Raw genomic sequence first — 11,913 nt, 5'->3', positions numbered from 1 at the left:
GCTTACCTGATAAATTCCTTTCTCCTGTAGTGTGGTCAGTCCACGGGTCATCATTACTTCTGGGATATTAACTCCTCCCCAACAGGAAGTGCAAGAGGATTCACCCAGCAGAGCTGCTATATAGCTCCTCCCCTCTACGTCACCTCCAGTCATTCGACCAAGGACCAACGAGAAAGGAGAAGCCAAAGGGTGTAGTGGTGACTGGAGTATAATTCAAAATTTTTTTACCTGCCATAAAAAACAGGGCGGGCCGTGGACTGACCACACTACAGGAGAAAGGAATTTATCAGGTAAGCATAAATTTTGTTTTCTCCTGTTAAGTGTGGTCAGTCCACGGGTCATCATTACTTCTGGGATACCAATACCAAAGCTAAAGTACACGGATGACGGGAGGGACAGGCAGGCTCTTTATACGGAAGGAACCACTGCCTGAAGAACCTTTCTCCCAAAAACAGCCTCCGAAGAAGCAAAAGTGTCAAATTTGTAAAATTTGGAAAAAGTATGAAGAGAAGACCAAGTTGCAGCCTTGCAAATCTGTTCAACAGAAGCCTCATTCTTAAAGGCCCAAGTGGAAGCCACAGCTCTAGTAGAATGTGCTGTAATTCTTTCAGGAGGCTGCTGTCCAGCAGTCTCATAGGCTAACCGTATTATGCTACGAAGCCAAAAGGAGAGAGAGGTAGCCGAAGCTTTTTGACCTCTCCTCTGACCAGAATAAACGACAAACAGGGAAGACGTTTGTCGAAAATCCTTAGTTGCCTGTAGATAAAATTTCAGGGCACGGACTACATCTAGATTGTGTAGCAGACGTTCCTTCTTCGAAGGAGGATTAGGACACAAAGATGGAACCACAATCTCTTGATTGATATTCCTGTTAGTGACCACCTTAGGTAGGAACCCAGGTTTAGTACGCAGAACTACCTTGTCTGAATGAAAAATCAGATAAGGAGAATCACAATGTAAGGCAGATAACTCAGAGACTCTTCGAGCCGAGGAAATCGCCATTAAAAACAGAACTTTCCAAGATAACAGCTTGATATCAATGGAATGAAGGGGTTCAAACGGAACACCCTGTAAAACATTAAGAACTAAGTTCAAACTCCATGGTGGAGCAACAGTTTTAAACACAGGCTTGATCCTAGCTAAAGCCTGACAAAAAGCTTGAACGTCCGGAACTTCTGACAGACGTTTGTGTAAAAGAATGGACAGAGCTGAAATCTGTCCCTTTAAGGAACTAGCGGATAAACCCTTTTCTAAACCTTCTTGTAGAAAAGACAATATCCTCGGAATCCTAACCTTACTCCATGAGTAACTCTTGGATTCGCACCAATATAAGTATTTGCGCCATATCTTATGGTAAATCTTTCTGGTAACAGGCTTCCTAGCCTGTATTAAGGTATCAATAACTGACTCAGAAAAACCACGTTTTGATAAAATCAAGCGTTCAATTTCCAAGCAGTCAGCTTCAGAGAAATTAGATTTTGATGTTTGAAGGGACCCTGGATCAGAAGGTCCTGTTTCAGAGGTAGAGACCAAGGTGGACAGGATGACATGTCCACTAGATCTGCATACCAAGTCCTGCGTGGCCATGCAGGCGCTATTAGAATCACTGATGCTCTCTCCTGTTTGATTCTGGCAATCAATCGAGGAAGCATCGGAAAGGGTGGAAACACATAAGCCATCCCGAAGGTCCAAGGTGCTGTCAAAGCATCTATCAGAACCGCTCCCGGATCCCTGGATCTGGACCCGTAACGAGGAAGTTTGGCGTTCTGGCGAGACGCCATGAGATCTATCTCTGGTTTGCCCCAACGTCGAAGTATTTGGGCAAAGACCTCCGGATGAAGTTCCCACTCCCCCGGATGAAAAGTCTGACGACTTAGGAAATCGGCCTCCCAGTTCTCCACTCCCGGGATGTGGATTGCTGACAGGTGGCAAGAGTGAGACTCTGCCCAGCGAATTATCTTCGATACTTCCATCATTGCTAGGGAGCTTCTTGTCCCTCCCTGATGGTTGATGTAAGCTACAGTCGTGATGTTGTCCGACTGAAACCTGATGAACCCCCGAGTTGTTAACTGGGGCCAAGCCAGAAGGGCATTGAGAACTGCTCTCAATTCCAGAATGTTTATTGGTAGGAGACTCTCCTCCTGATTCCATTGTCCCTGAGCCTTCAGAGAATTCCAGACAGCGCCCCAACCTAGTAGGCTGGCGTCTGTTGTTACAATTGTCCAGTCCGGCCTGCTGAATGGCATCCCCCTGGACAGATGTGGCCGAGAAAGCCACCATAGAAGAGAATTTCTGGTCTCTTGATCCGGATTCAGAGTAGGGGACAAGTCTGAGTAATCCCCATTCCACTGACTTAGCATGCACAATTGCAGCGGTCTGAGATGTAGGCGTGCAAAGGGTACTATGTCCATTGCCGCTACCATTAAGCCGATCACCTCCATGCATTGAGCTACTGACGGGTGTTGAATGGAATGAAGGACACGGCATGCATTTTGAAGCTTTGTTAACCTGTCTTCTGTCAGGTAAATCTTCATTTCTACAGAATCTATAAGAGTCCCCAAGAAGGGAACTCTTGTGAGTGGAAAGAGAGAACTCTTCTTTTCGTTCACCTTCCATCCATGCGACCTTAGAAATGCCAGTACTAACTCTGTATGAGACTTGGCAGTTTGAAAGCTTGAAGCTTGTATCAGAATGTCGTCTAGGTACGGAGCTACCGAAATTCCTCGCGGTCTTAGTACCGCCAGAAGAGCACCCAGAACCTTTGTGAAGATTCTTGGAGCCGTAGCCAATCCGAATGGAAGAGCTACAAACTGGTAATGCCTGTCTAGAAAGGAAAACCTTAGATACCGGTAATGATCTTTGTGAATCGGTATGTGAAGGTAAGCATCCTTTAAATCCACTGTGGTCATGTACTGACCCTTTTGGATCATGGGTAAAATTGTCCGAATAGTTTCCATTTTGAACGATGGAACTCTTAGGAATTTGTTTAGGATCTTTAAATCCAAGATTGGCCTGAAAGTTCCCTCTTTTTTGGGAACCACAAACAGATTTGAGTAAAACCCTTGTCCTTGTTCCGACCGCGGAACCGGATGGATCACTCCCATTAATAAAAGATCTTGTACGCAGCGTAGAAACGCCTCTTTCTTTATTTGGTTTGTTGACAACCTTGACAGATGAAATCTCCCTCTTGGGGGAGAGGATTTGAAGTCCAGAAGGTATCCCTGAGATATGATCTCTAACGCCCAGGGATCCTGGACATCTCTTGCCCAAGCCTGGGCGAAGAGAGAAAGTCTGCCCCCCACTAGATCCGTTCCCGGATCGGGGGCCCTCAATTCATGCTGTCTTAGGGGCAGCAGCAGGTTTCCTGGCCTGCTTGCCCTTGTTCCAGGACTGGTTAGGTCTCCAGCCTTGTCTGTAGCGAGCAACAGCTCCTTCCTCTTTTGGTGTAGAGGAAGTTGATGGTGTTCCTGCTTTGAAATTACGAAAGGAACGAAAATTAGACTGTCTAGCCTTAGGTTTGGCTCTGTCTTGAGGCAGGGCATGGCCTTTACCTCCTGTAATGTCATCGATAATTTCTTTCAACCCGGGCCCGAATAAGGTCTGCCCTTTGAAAGGTATATTAAGCAATTTAGATTTAGAAGTAACGTCAGCTGACCAGGATTTTAGCCACAGTGCTCTGCGCGCCTGAATGGCGAATCCGGAATTCTTAGCCGTAAGTTTAGTTAAATGTACTACGGCATCCAAAATAAATGAGTTAGCTAACTTAAGGGCTTTAAGCTTGTGTGTAATCTCATCTAATGGAGCTGATTCAAGTGTCTCTTCCAGAGACTCAAACCAAAATGCTGCTGCAGCCGTGACAGGCGCAATGCATGCAAGAGGTTGCAATATAAAACCTTGTTGAACAAACATTTTCTTAAGGTAACCCTCTAACTTTTTATCCATTGGATATGAAAAGGCACAGCTATCCTCCACTGGGATAGTGGTACGCTTAGCTAAAGTAGAAACTGCTCCCTCCACCTTAGGGACCGTTTGCCATAAGTCCAGTGTGGTGGCGTCTATTGGAAACATCTTTCTAAATATCGGAGGGGGTGAGAACGGCACACCGGGTCTATCCCACTCCTTAGTAACAATTTCAGTAAATCTCTTAGGTATAGGAAAAACGTCAGTACTCGACGGTACCGCAAAATATTTATCCAACCTACACATTTTCTCTGGTATTGCAACTGTGTTACAATCATTCAGAGCCGCTAACACCTCCTCTAGTAATACACGGAGGTTTTCCAGCTTAAATTTAAAATTTGAAATGTCTGAATCCAGTTTGTTTGGATCAGAACCGTCACCCGCAAAATGAAGCTCTCCGTCCTCATGTTCTGCAAATTGTGACGCAGTGTCTGACATGGCCCTAATATTATCAGCGCACTCTGTTCTCACCCCAGAGTGATCACGCTTACCTCTTAGTTCTGGTAATTTAGCCAAAACTTCAGTCATAACAGTAGCCATATCCTGTAATGTGATTTGTAATGGCCGCCCTGATGTACTCGGCGCTACAATATCACGCACCTCCCGAGCGGGAGATGCAGGTACTGACACGTGAGGCGAGTTAGTCGGCATAACTCTCCCCTCGTTGTTTGGTGAAATATGTTCAATTTGTACAGATTGACTTTTATTTAAAGTAGCATCAATGCAGTTAGTACATAAATTTCTATTGGGCTCCACTTTGGCTTTAGCACATATAGCACAGATATCTTCCTCTGAATCAGACATGTTTAACACACTAGTAAATAAACTAGCAACTTGGAAATACTTTTCAAGTAATTTACTATAATATGAAAACGTACTGTGCCTATAAGAAGCACAGAAAAAGTTATGACAGTTGAAAATTAATAAACTGAAAAGTTATAGCATCAAATCTTTGTAAAAACACAATTTTAGCAAAGGATTGTTCCCATTAGCAAAGGATAACTAACCCTGATAGCAGAAAAAAAATACAGAAATAGACGTTTTTTATCACAGTCAACTACAATCTCACAGCTCTGCTGTGAGTGATTACCTCCCTCAAAACAAGTTTTGAAGACCCCTGAGTTCTGTAGAGATGAACCGGATCATGCAGGGAAGACAATGAACTTCTGACTGAATTTTTTGATGCGTAGCAAAAGCGCCAAAAAAGGCCCCTCCCCCTCACACACAACAGTGAGAGAGATCAGTAAACTGTCATAAATTAAATAAAACGACTGCCAAGTGGAAAAAAATAGTGCCCAAAACATTTTTTCACCCAGTACCTCAGAAAATTAAACGATTTTACATGCCAGCAAAAAACGTTTAACATTAAATAAATTAAGTGTTATTAAAAAGCCTGTTGCTAGTCCCTGCAAATTAGGCTAAAGTCTTATGCATACAGTATAATTCCAGTGAAGTGCCATTCCCCAGAATACTGAAGTGTAAAATATACATACATGACAGCCTGATACCAGTTGCTGCTACTGCATTTAAGGCTGAGTTTACATTATATCGGTATGGCAGAATTTTCTCATCAATTCCATTGTCAGAAAATAATAAGCTGCTACATACCTCTTTGCAGATTAATCTGCCCGCTGTCCCCTGATCTGAAGTTTACCTCTCCTCAGATGGCCGAGAAACAGCAATATGATCTTAACTACGCCGGCTAAAATCATAGAAAAAACTCAGGTAGATTCTTCTTCAAATTCTACCAGAGAAGGAATAACACACTCCGGTGCTATTATAAAATAACAAACTTTTGATTGAAGGTATGAAACTAAGTATAATCACCACAGTCCTCTCACACATCCTATCTATTCGTTGGGTGCAAGAGAATGACTGGAGGTGACGTAGAGGGGAGGAGCTATATAGCAGCTCTGCTGGGTGAATCCTCTTGCACTTCCTGTTGGGGAGGAGTTAATATCCCAGAAGTAATGATGACCCGTGGACTGACCACACTTAACAGGAGAAATGTAAGTTTAGATGCCGGTCGATTTTTGGTGAACAACCTGGTTTTCCTTGCTGATTGGTGGATAAATTCATCCACCAATAAAAAAGTGCTGTACAGTGTACTGAACCAAAAAAGCTTAGATGCCTTCTTTTTCAAATAAAGATAGCAAGAGAACAAAGAAATATTTATAATAGGAGTAAAATTAGAAAGTTGATTAAAATTGCATGCTCTATCTGAATCACAAAAGAAAAAAAATTGGGTTCAGTGTCCCTTTAGCAACTTTTCCACCCCTGTATAAATGTCTGTGTGTCTATATAACAACATTTTAAAATGGCTTCATAAAACAGAATTTATGCTTACCTGATAAATTACTTTCTCCAACGGTGTGTCCGGTCCACGGCGTCATCCTTACATGTGGGATATTCTCTTCCCCAACAGGAAATGGCAAAGAGCCCAGCAAAGCTGGTCACATGATCCCTCCTAGGCTCCGCCTACCCCAGCCATTCGACCGACGGACAGGAGGAAATATGCATAGGAGAAACCATATGATACCGTGGTGACTGTAGTTAGAGAAAATAATTCATCAGACCTGATTAAAAAAACCAGGGCGGGCCGTGGACCGGACACACCGTTGGAGAAAGTAATTTATCAGGTAAGCATAAATTCTGTTTTCTCCAACATAGGTGTGTCCGGTCCACGGCGTCATCCTTACATGTGGGAACCAATACCAAAGCTTTAGGACACGGATGAAGGGAGGGAGCAAATCAGGTCACCTAAACGGAAGGCACCACAGCTTGCAAAACCTTTCTCCCAAAAATAGCCTCCGAAGAAGCAAAAGTATCAAATTTGTAAAATTTGGCAAAAGTGTGCAGAGAAGACCAAGTCGCTGCCTTACATATCTGGTCAACAGAAGCCTCGTTCTTGAAGGCCCATGTGGAAGCCACAGCCCTAGTGGAGTGAGCTGTGATTCTTTCAGGAGGCTGCCGTCCGGCAGTCTCATAAGCCAATCGGATAATGCTTTTAAGCCAAAAAGAAAGAGAGGTAGAAGTTGCTTTTTGACCTCTCCTTTTACCAGAATAAACAACAAACAAAGAAGATGTTTGTCTGAAATCTTTAGTAGCCTCTAAATAGAATTTTAGAGCACGGACTACGTCCAAATTGTGTAACAAACGTTCCTTCTTTGAAACTGGATTCGGACACAAAGAAGGTACAACTATCTCCTGGTTAATATTTTTGTTGGAAACAACTTTCGGAAGAAAAACAGAATTTATGTTTACCTGATAAATTACTTTCTCCAACGGTGTGTCCGGTCCACGGCGTCATCCTTACTTGTGGGATATTCTCTTCCCCAACAGGAAATGGCAAAGAGCCCAGCAAAGCTGGTCACATGATCCCTCCTAGGCTCCGCCTACCCCAGTCATTCGACCGACGTAAAGGAGGAATATTTGCATAGGAGAAACCATATGAAACCGTGGTGACTGTAGTTAAAGAAAATAAATTATCAGACCTGATTAAAAAACCAGGGCGGGCCGTGGACCGGACACACCGTTGGAGAAAGTAATTTATCAGGTAAACATAAATTCTGTTTTCTCCAACATAGGTGTGTCCGGTCCACGGCGTCATCCTTACTTGTGGGAACCAATACCAAAGCTTTAGGACACGGATGAAGGGAGGGAGCAAATCAGGTCACCTAAATGGAAGGCACCACGGCTTGCAAAACCTTTCTCCCAAAAATAGCCTCAGAAGAAGCAAAAGTATCAAACTTGTAAAATTTGGTAAAAGTGTGCAGTGAAGACCAAGTCGCTGCCCGACATATCTGATCAACAGAAGCCTCGTTCTTGAAGGCCCATGTGGAAGCCACAGCCCTAGTGGAATGAGCTGTGATTCTTTCAGGAGGCTGCCGTCCGGCAGTCTCATAAGCCAATCTAATGATGCTTTTAATCCAAAAAGAGAGAGAGGTAGAAGTTGCTTTTTGACCTCTCCTTTTACCAGAATAAACAACAAACAAGGAAGATGTTTGTCTAAAATCCTTTGTAGCATCTAAATAGAATTTTAGAGCGCGAACAACATCCAAATTGTGCAACAAACGTTCCTTCTTTGAAACTGGATTCGGACACAAAGGCGGCACGACTATCTCCTGGTTAATGTTTTTGTTAGAAACAACTTTCGGAAGAAAACCAGGTTTAGTACGTAAAACCACCTTATCTGCATGTAACACCAGATAAGGAGGAGAACACTGCAGAGCAGATAATTCTGAAACTCTTCTAGCAGAAGAAATTGCAACCAAAAACAAAACTTTCCAAGATAATAACTTAATATCAACGGAATGTAAGGGTTCAAACGGAACCCCCTGAAGAACTGAAAGAACTAAGTTGAGACTCCAAGGAGGAGTCAAAGGTTTGTAAAAAGGCTTGATTCTAACCAGAGCCTGAACAAAGGCTTGAACATCTGGCACAGCTGCCAGCTTTTTGTGAAGTAACACAGACAAGGCAGAAATCTGTCCCTTCAAGGAACTTGCAGATAATCCTTTCTCCAATCCTTCTTGAAGAAAGGATAGAATCTTAGGAATTTTTACCTTGTCCCAAGGGAATCCTTTAGATTCACACCAACAGATATATTTTTTCCATATTTTGTGGTAAATTTTTCTAGTTACAGGCTTTCTGGCCTGAACAAGAGTATCAATGACAGAATCTGAGAACCCTCGCTTTGATAAAATCAAGCGTTCAATCTCCAAGCAGTCAGTTGGAGTGAGGCCAGATTCGGATGTTCGAACGGACCTTGAACAAGAAGGTCTCGTCTCAAAGGTAGCTTCCATGGTGGAGCCGATGACATATTCACCAGATCTGCATACCAAGTCCTGCGTGGCCACGCAGGAGCTATCAAGATCACCGATGCCCTCTCCTGATTGATCCTGGCTACCAGCCTGGGGATGAGAGGAAACGGCGGGAATACATAAGCTAGTTTGAAGGTCCAAGGTGCTACTAGTGCATCTACTAGAGTCGCCTTGGGATCCCTGGATCTGGACCCGTAGCAAGTAACCTTGAAGTTCTGACGAGAGGCCATCAGATCCATGTCTGGAATGCCCCACAGTTGAGTAATTTGGGCAAAGATTTCCGGATGGAGTTCCCACTCCCCCGGATGTAATGTCTGACGACTCAGAAAATCCGCTTCCCAATTTTCCACTCCTGGGATGTGGATTGCAGACAGGTGGCAGGAGTGAGTCTCCGCCCATTGAATGATTTTGGTCACTTCTTCCATCGCCAGGGAACTCCTTGTTCCCCCCTGATGGTTGATGTACGCAACAGTCGTCATGTTGTCTGATTGAAACCGTATGAACTTGGCCTTTGCTAGCTGAGGCCAAGCCTTGAGAGCATTGAGTATCGCTCTCAGTTCCAGAATATTTATCGGTAGAAGAGATTCTTCCCGAGACCAAAGACCCTGAGCTTTCAGGGGTCCCCAGACCGCGCCCCAGCCCATCAGACTGGCGTCGGTCGTGACAATGACCCACTCTGGCCTGCGGAAGTTCATCCCTTGTGACAGGTTGTCCAGAGACAGCCACCAACGGAGTGAATCTCTGGTCCTCTGATTTACTTGTATCGTCGGAGACAAGTCTGTATAGTCCCCATTCCACTGACTGAGCATGCACAGTTGTAATGGTCTTAGATGAATGCGCGCAAAAGGAACTATGTCCATTGCCGCTACCATCAAACCTATTACTTCCATGCACTGCGCTATGGAAGGAAGAGGAACGGAATGAAGTGTTTGACAAGAGTTTAGAAGTTTTGTTTTTCTGGCCTCTGTCAGAAAAATCCTCATTTCTAAGGAGTCTATTATTGTTCCCAAGAAGGGAACCCTTGTTGACGGAGATAGAGAACTCTTTTCTACGTTCACTTTCCATCCGTGAGATCTGAGAAAGGCCAGGACTATGTCCGTGTGAGCCTTTGCTTGAGGAAGGGACGACGCTTGAATCAGAATGTCGTCCAAGTAAGGTACTACTGCAATGCCCCTTGGTCTTAGCACCGCTAGAAGGGACCCTAGTACCTTTGTGAAAATCCTTGGAGCAGTGGCTAATCCGAAAGGAAGTGCCACGAACTGGAAATGCTTGTCCAGGAATGCGAACCTTAGGAACCGATGATGTTCCTTGTGGATAGGAATATGTAGATACGCATCCTTTAAATCCACCGTGGTCATGAATTGACCTTCCTGGATGGAAGGAAGAATTGTTCGAATGGTTTCCATTTTGAACGATGGAACCTTGAGGAACTTGTTTAGGATCTTGAGATCTAAGATTGGTCTGAACGTTCCCTCTTTTTTGGGAACTACGAACAGATTGGAGTAGAACCTCATCCCTTGTTCCCCTAATGGAACAGGATGAATTACTCCCATTTTTAACAGGTCTTCTACACAATGTAAGAATGCCTGTTTTTTTATGTGGTCTGAAGACAATTGAGACCTGTGGAACCTCCCCCTTGGGGGGAGCCCCTTGAATTCCAGAAGATAACCTTGGGAGACTATTTCTAGTGCCCAAGGATCCAGAACATCTCTTGCCCAAGCCTGAGCGAAGAGAGAGAGTCTGCCCCCCACCAGATCCGGTCCCGGATCGGGGGCCAACATTTCATGCTGTCTTGGTAGCAGTGGCAGGCTTCTTGGCCTGTTTTCCCTTGGTCCAGCATTGCATTGGTCTCCAGGCTGGCTTGGCTTGAGAAGTATTACCCTCTTGCTTAGAGGACGTAGCACTTGGGGCTGGTCCGTTTCTACGAAAGGGACGAAAATTAGGTTTATTTTTGGCCTTGAAAGACCTATCCTGAGGAAGGGCGTGGCCCTTACCCCCAGTGATATCAGAGATAATCTCTTTCAAGTCAGGGCCAAACAGCGTTTTCCCCTTGAAAGGAATGTTAAGCAATTTGTTCTTGGAAGACGCATCCGCTGACCAAGATTTCAACCAAAGCGCTCTGCGCGCCACAATAGCAAACCCAGAATTTTTCGCCGCTAACCTAGCCAATTGCAAAGTGGCGTCTAGGGTGAAAGAATTAGCCAATTTGAGAGCACGGATTCTGTCCATAATCTCCTCATAAGGAGGAGAATCACTAGTGATCGCCTTTTCTAGCTCATCGAACCAGAAACACGCGGCTGTAGTGACAGGGACAATGCATGAAATTGGTTGTAGAAGGTAACCTTGCTGAACAAACATCTTTTTAAGCAAACCTTCTAATTTTTTATCCATAGGATCTTTGAAAGCACAACTATCTTCTATGGGTATAGTGGTGCGTTTGTTTAAAGTAGAAACCGCCCCCTCGACCTTGGGGACTGTCTGCCATAAGTCCTTTCTGGGGTCGACCATAGGAAACAATTTTTTAAATATGGGGGGAGGGACGAAAGGTATACCGGGCCTTTCCCATTCTTTATTTACAATGTCCGCCACCCGCTTGGGTATAGGAAAAGCTTCTGGGGGCCCCGGGACCTCTAGGAACTTGTCCATTTTACATAGTTTCTCTGGGATGATCAAATTCTCACAATCATCCAGAGTGGATAACACCTCCTTGAGCAGAGCGCGGAGATGTTCCAACTTAAATTTAAATGTAATCACATCAGGTTCAGCTTGTTGAGAAATTTTCCCTGAATCTGAAATTTCTCCCTCAGACAAAACCTCCCTGGCCCCCTCAGACTGGTGTAGGGGCCCTTCAGAAACAATATCATCAGCGTCCTCATGCTCTTCAGTATTATCTAAAACAGAGCAGTCGCGCTTACGCTGATAAGTGGGCATTTTGGCTAAAATGTTTTTGATAGAATTATCCATTACAGCCGTTAATTGTTGCATAGTAAGGAGTATTGGCGCGCTAGATGTACTAGGGGCCTCCTGAGTGGGCAAGACTGGTGTAGACGAAGGAGGGGATGATGCAGTACCATGCTTACACCCCTCACTTGAGGAATCATCTTGGGCATCATTTTCTCTAAATTTTGTGTCA

General features: G+C 44.4%; 1 protein-coding gene across 2 annotated transcripts in view; it reads right to left on the bottom strand.

Moving 5' to 3' along the window:
* Nucleotides 1–11,913, bottom strand: part of GID8 (GID complex subunit 8 homolog) — an 85,929-nt gene that overhangs the window by 4,019 nt on the left and 69,997 nt on the right. The gene's annotated exons all lie outside the window — the stretch shown is intronic.

The sequence above is a fragment of the Bombina bombina genome, chromosome 1, assembly GCF_027579735.1.
Source record: "Bombina bombina isolate aBomBom1 chromosome 1, aBomBom1.pri, whole genome shotgun sequence".
Lineage (NCBI taxonomy): Eukaryota > Metazoa > Chordata > Amphibia > Anura > Bombinatoridae > Bombina > Bombina bombina.
Note: the sequence above shows the minus strand (reverse complement) of the source record. Positions and strands in the feature narration are given on the sequence as shown.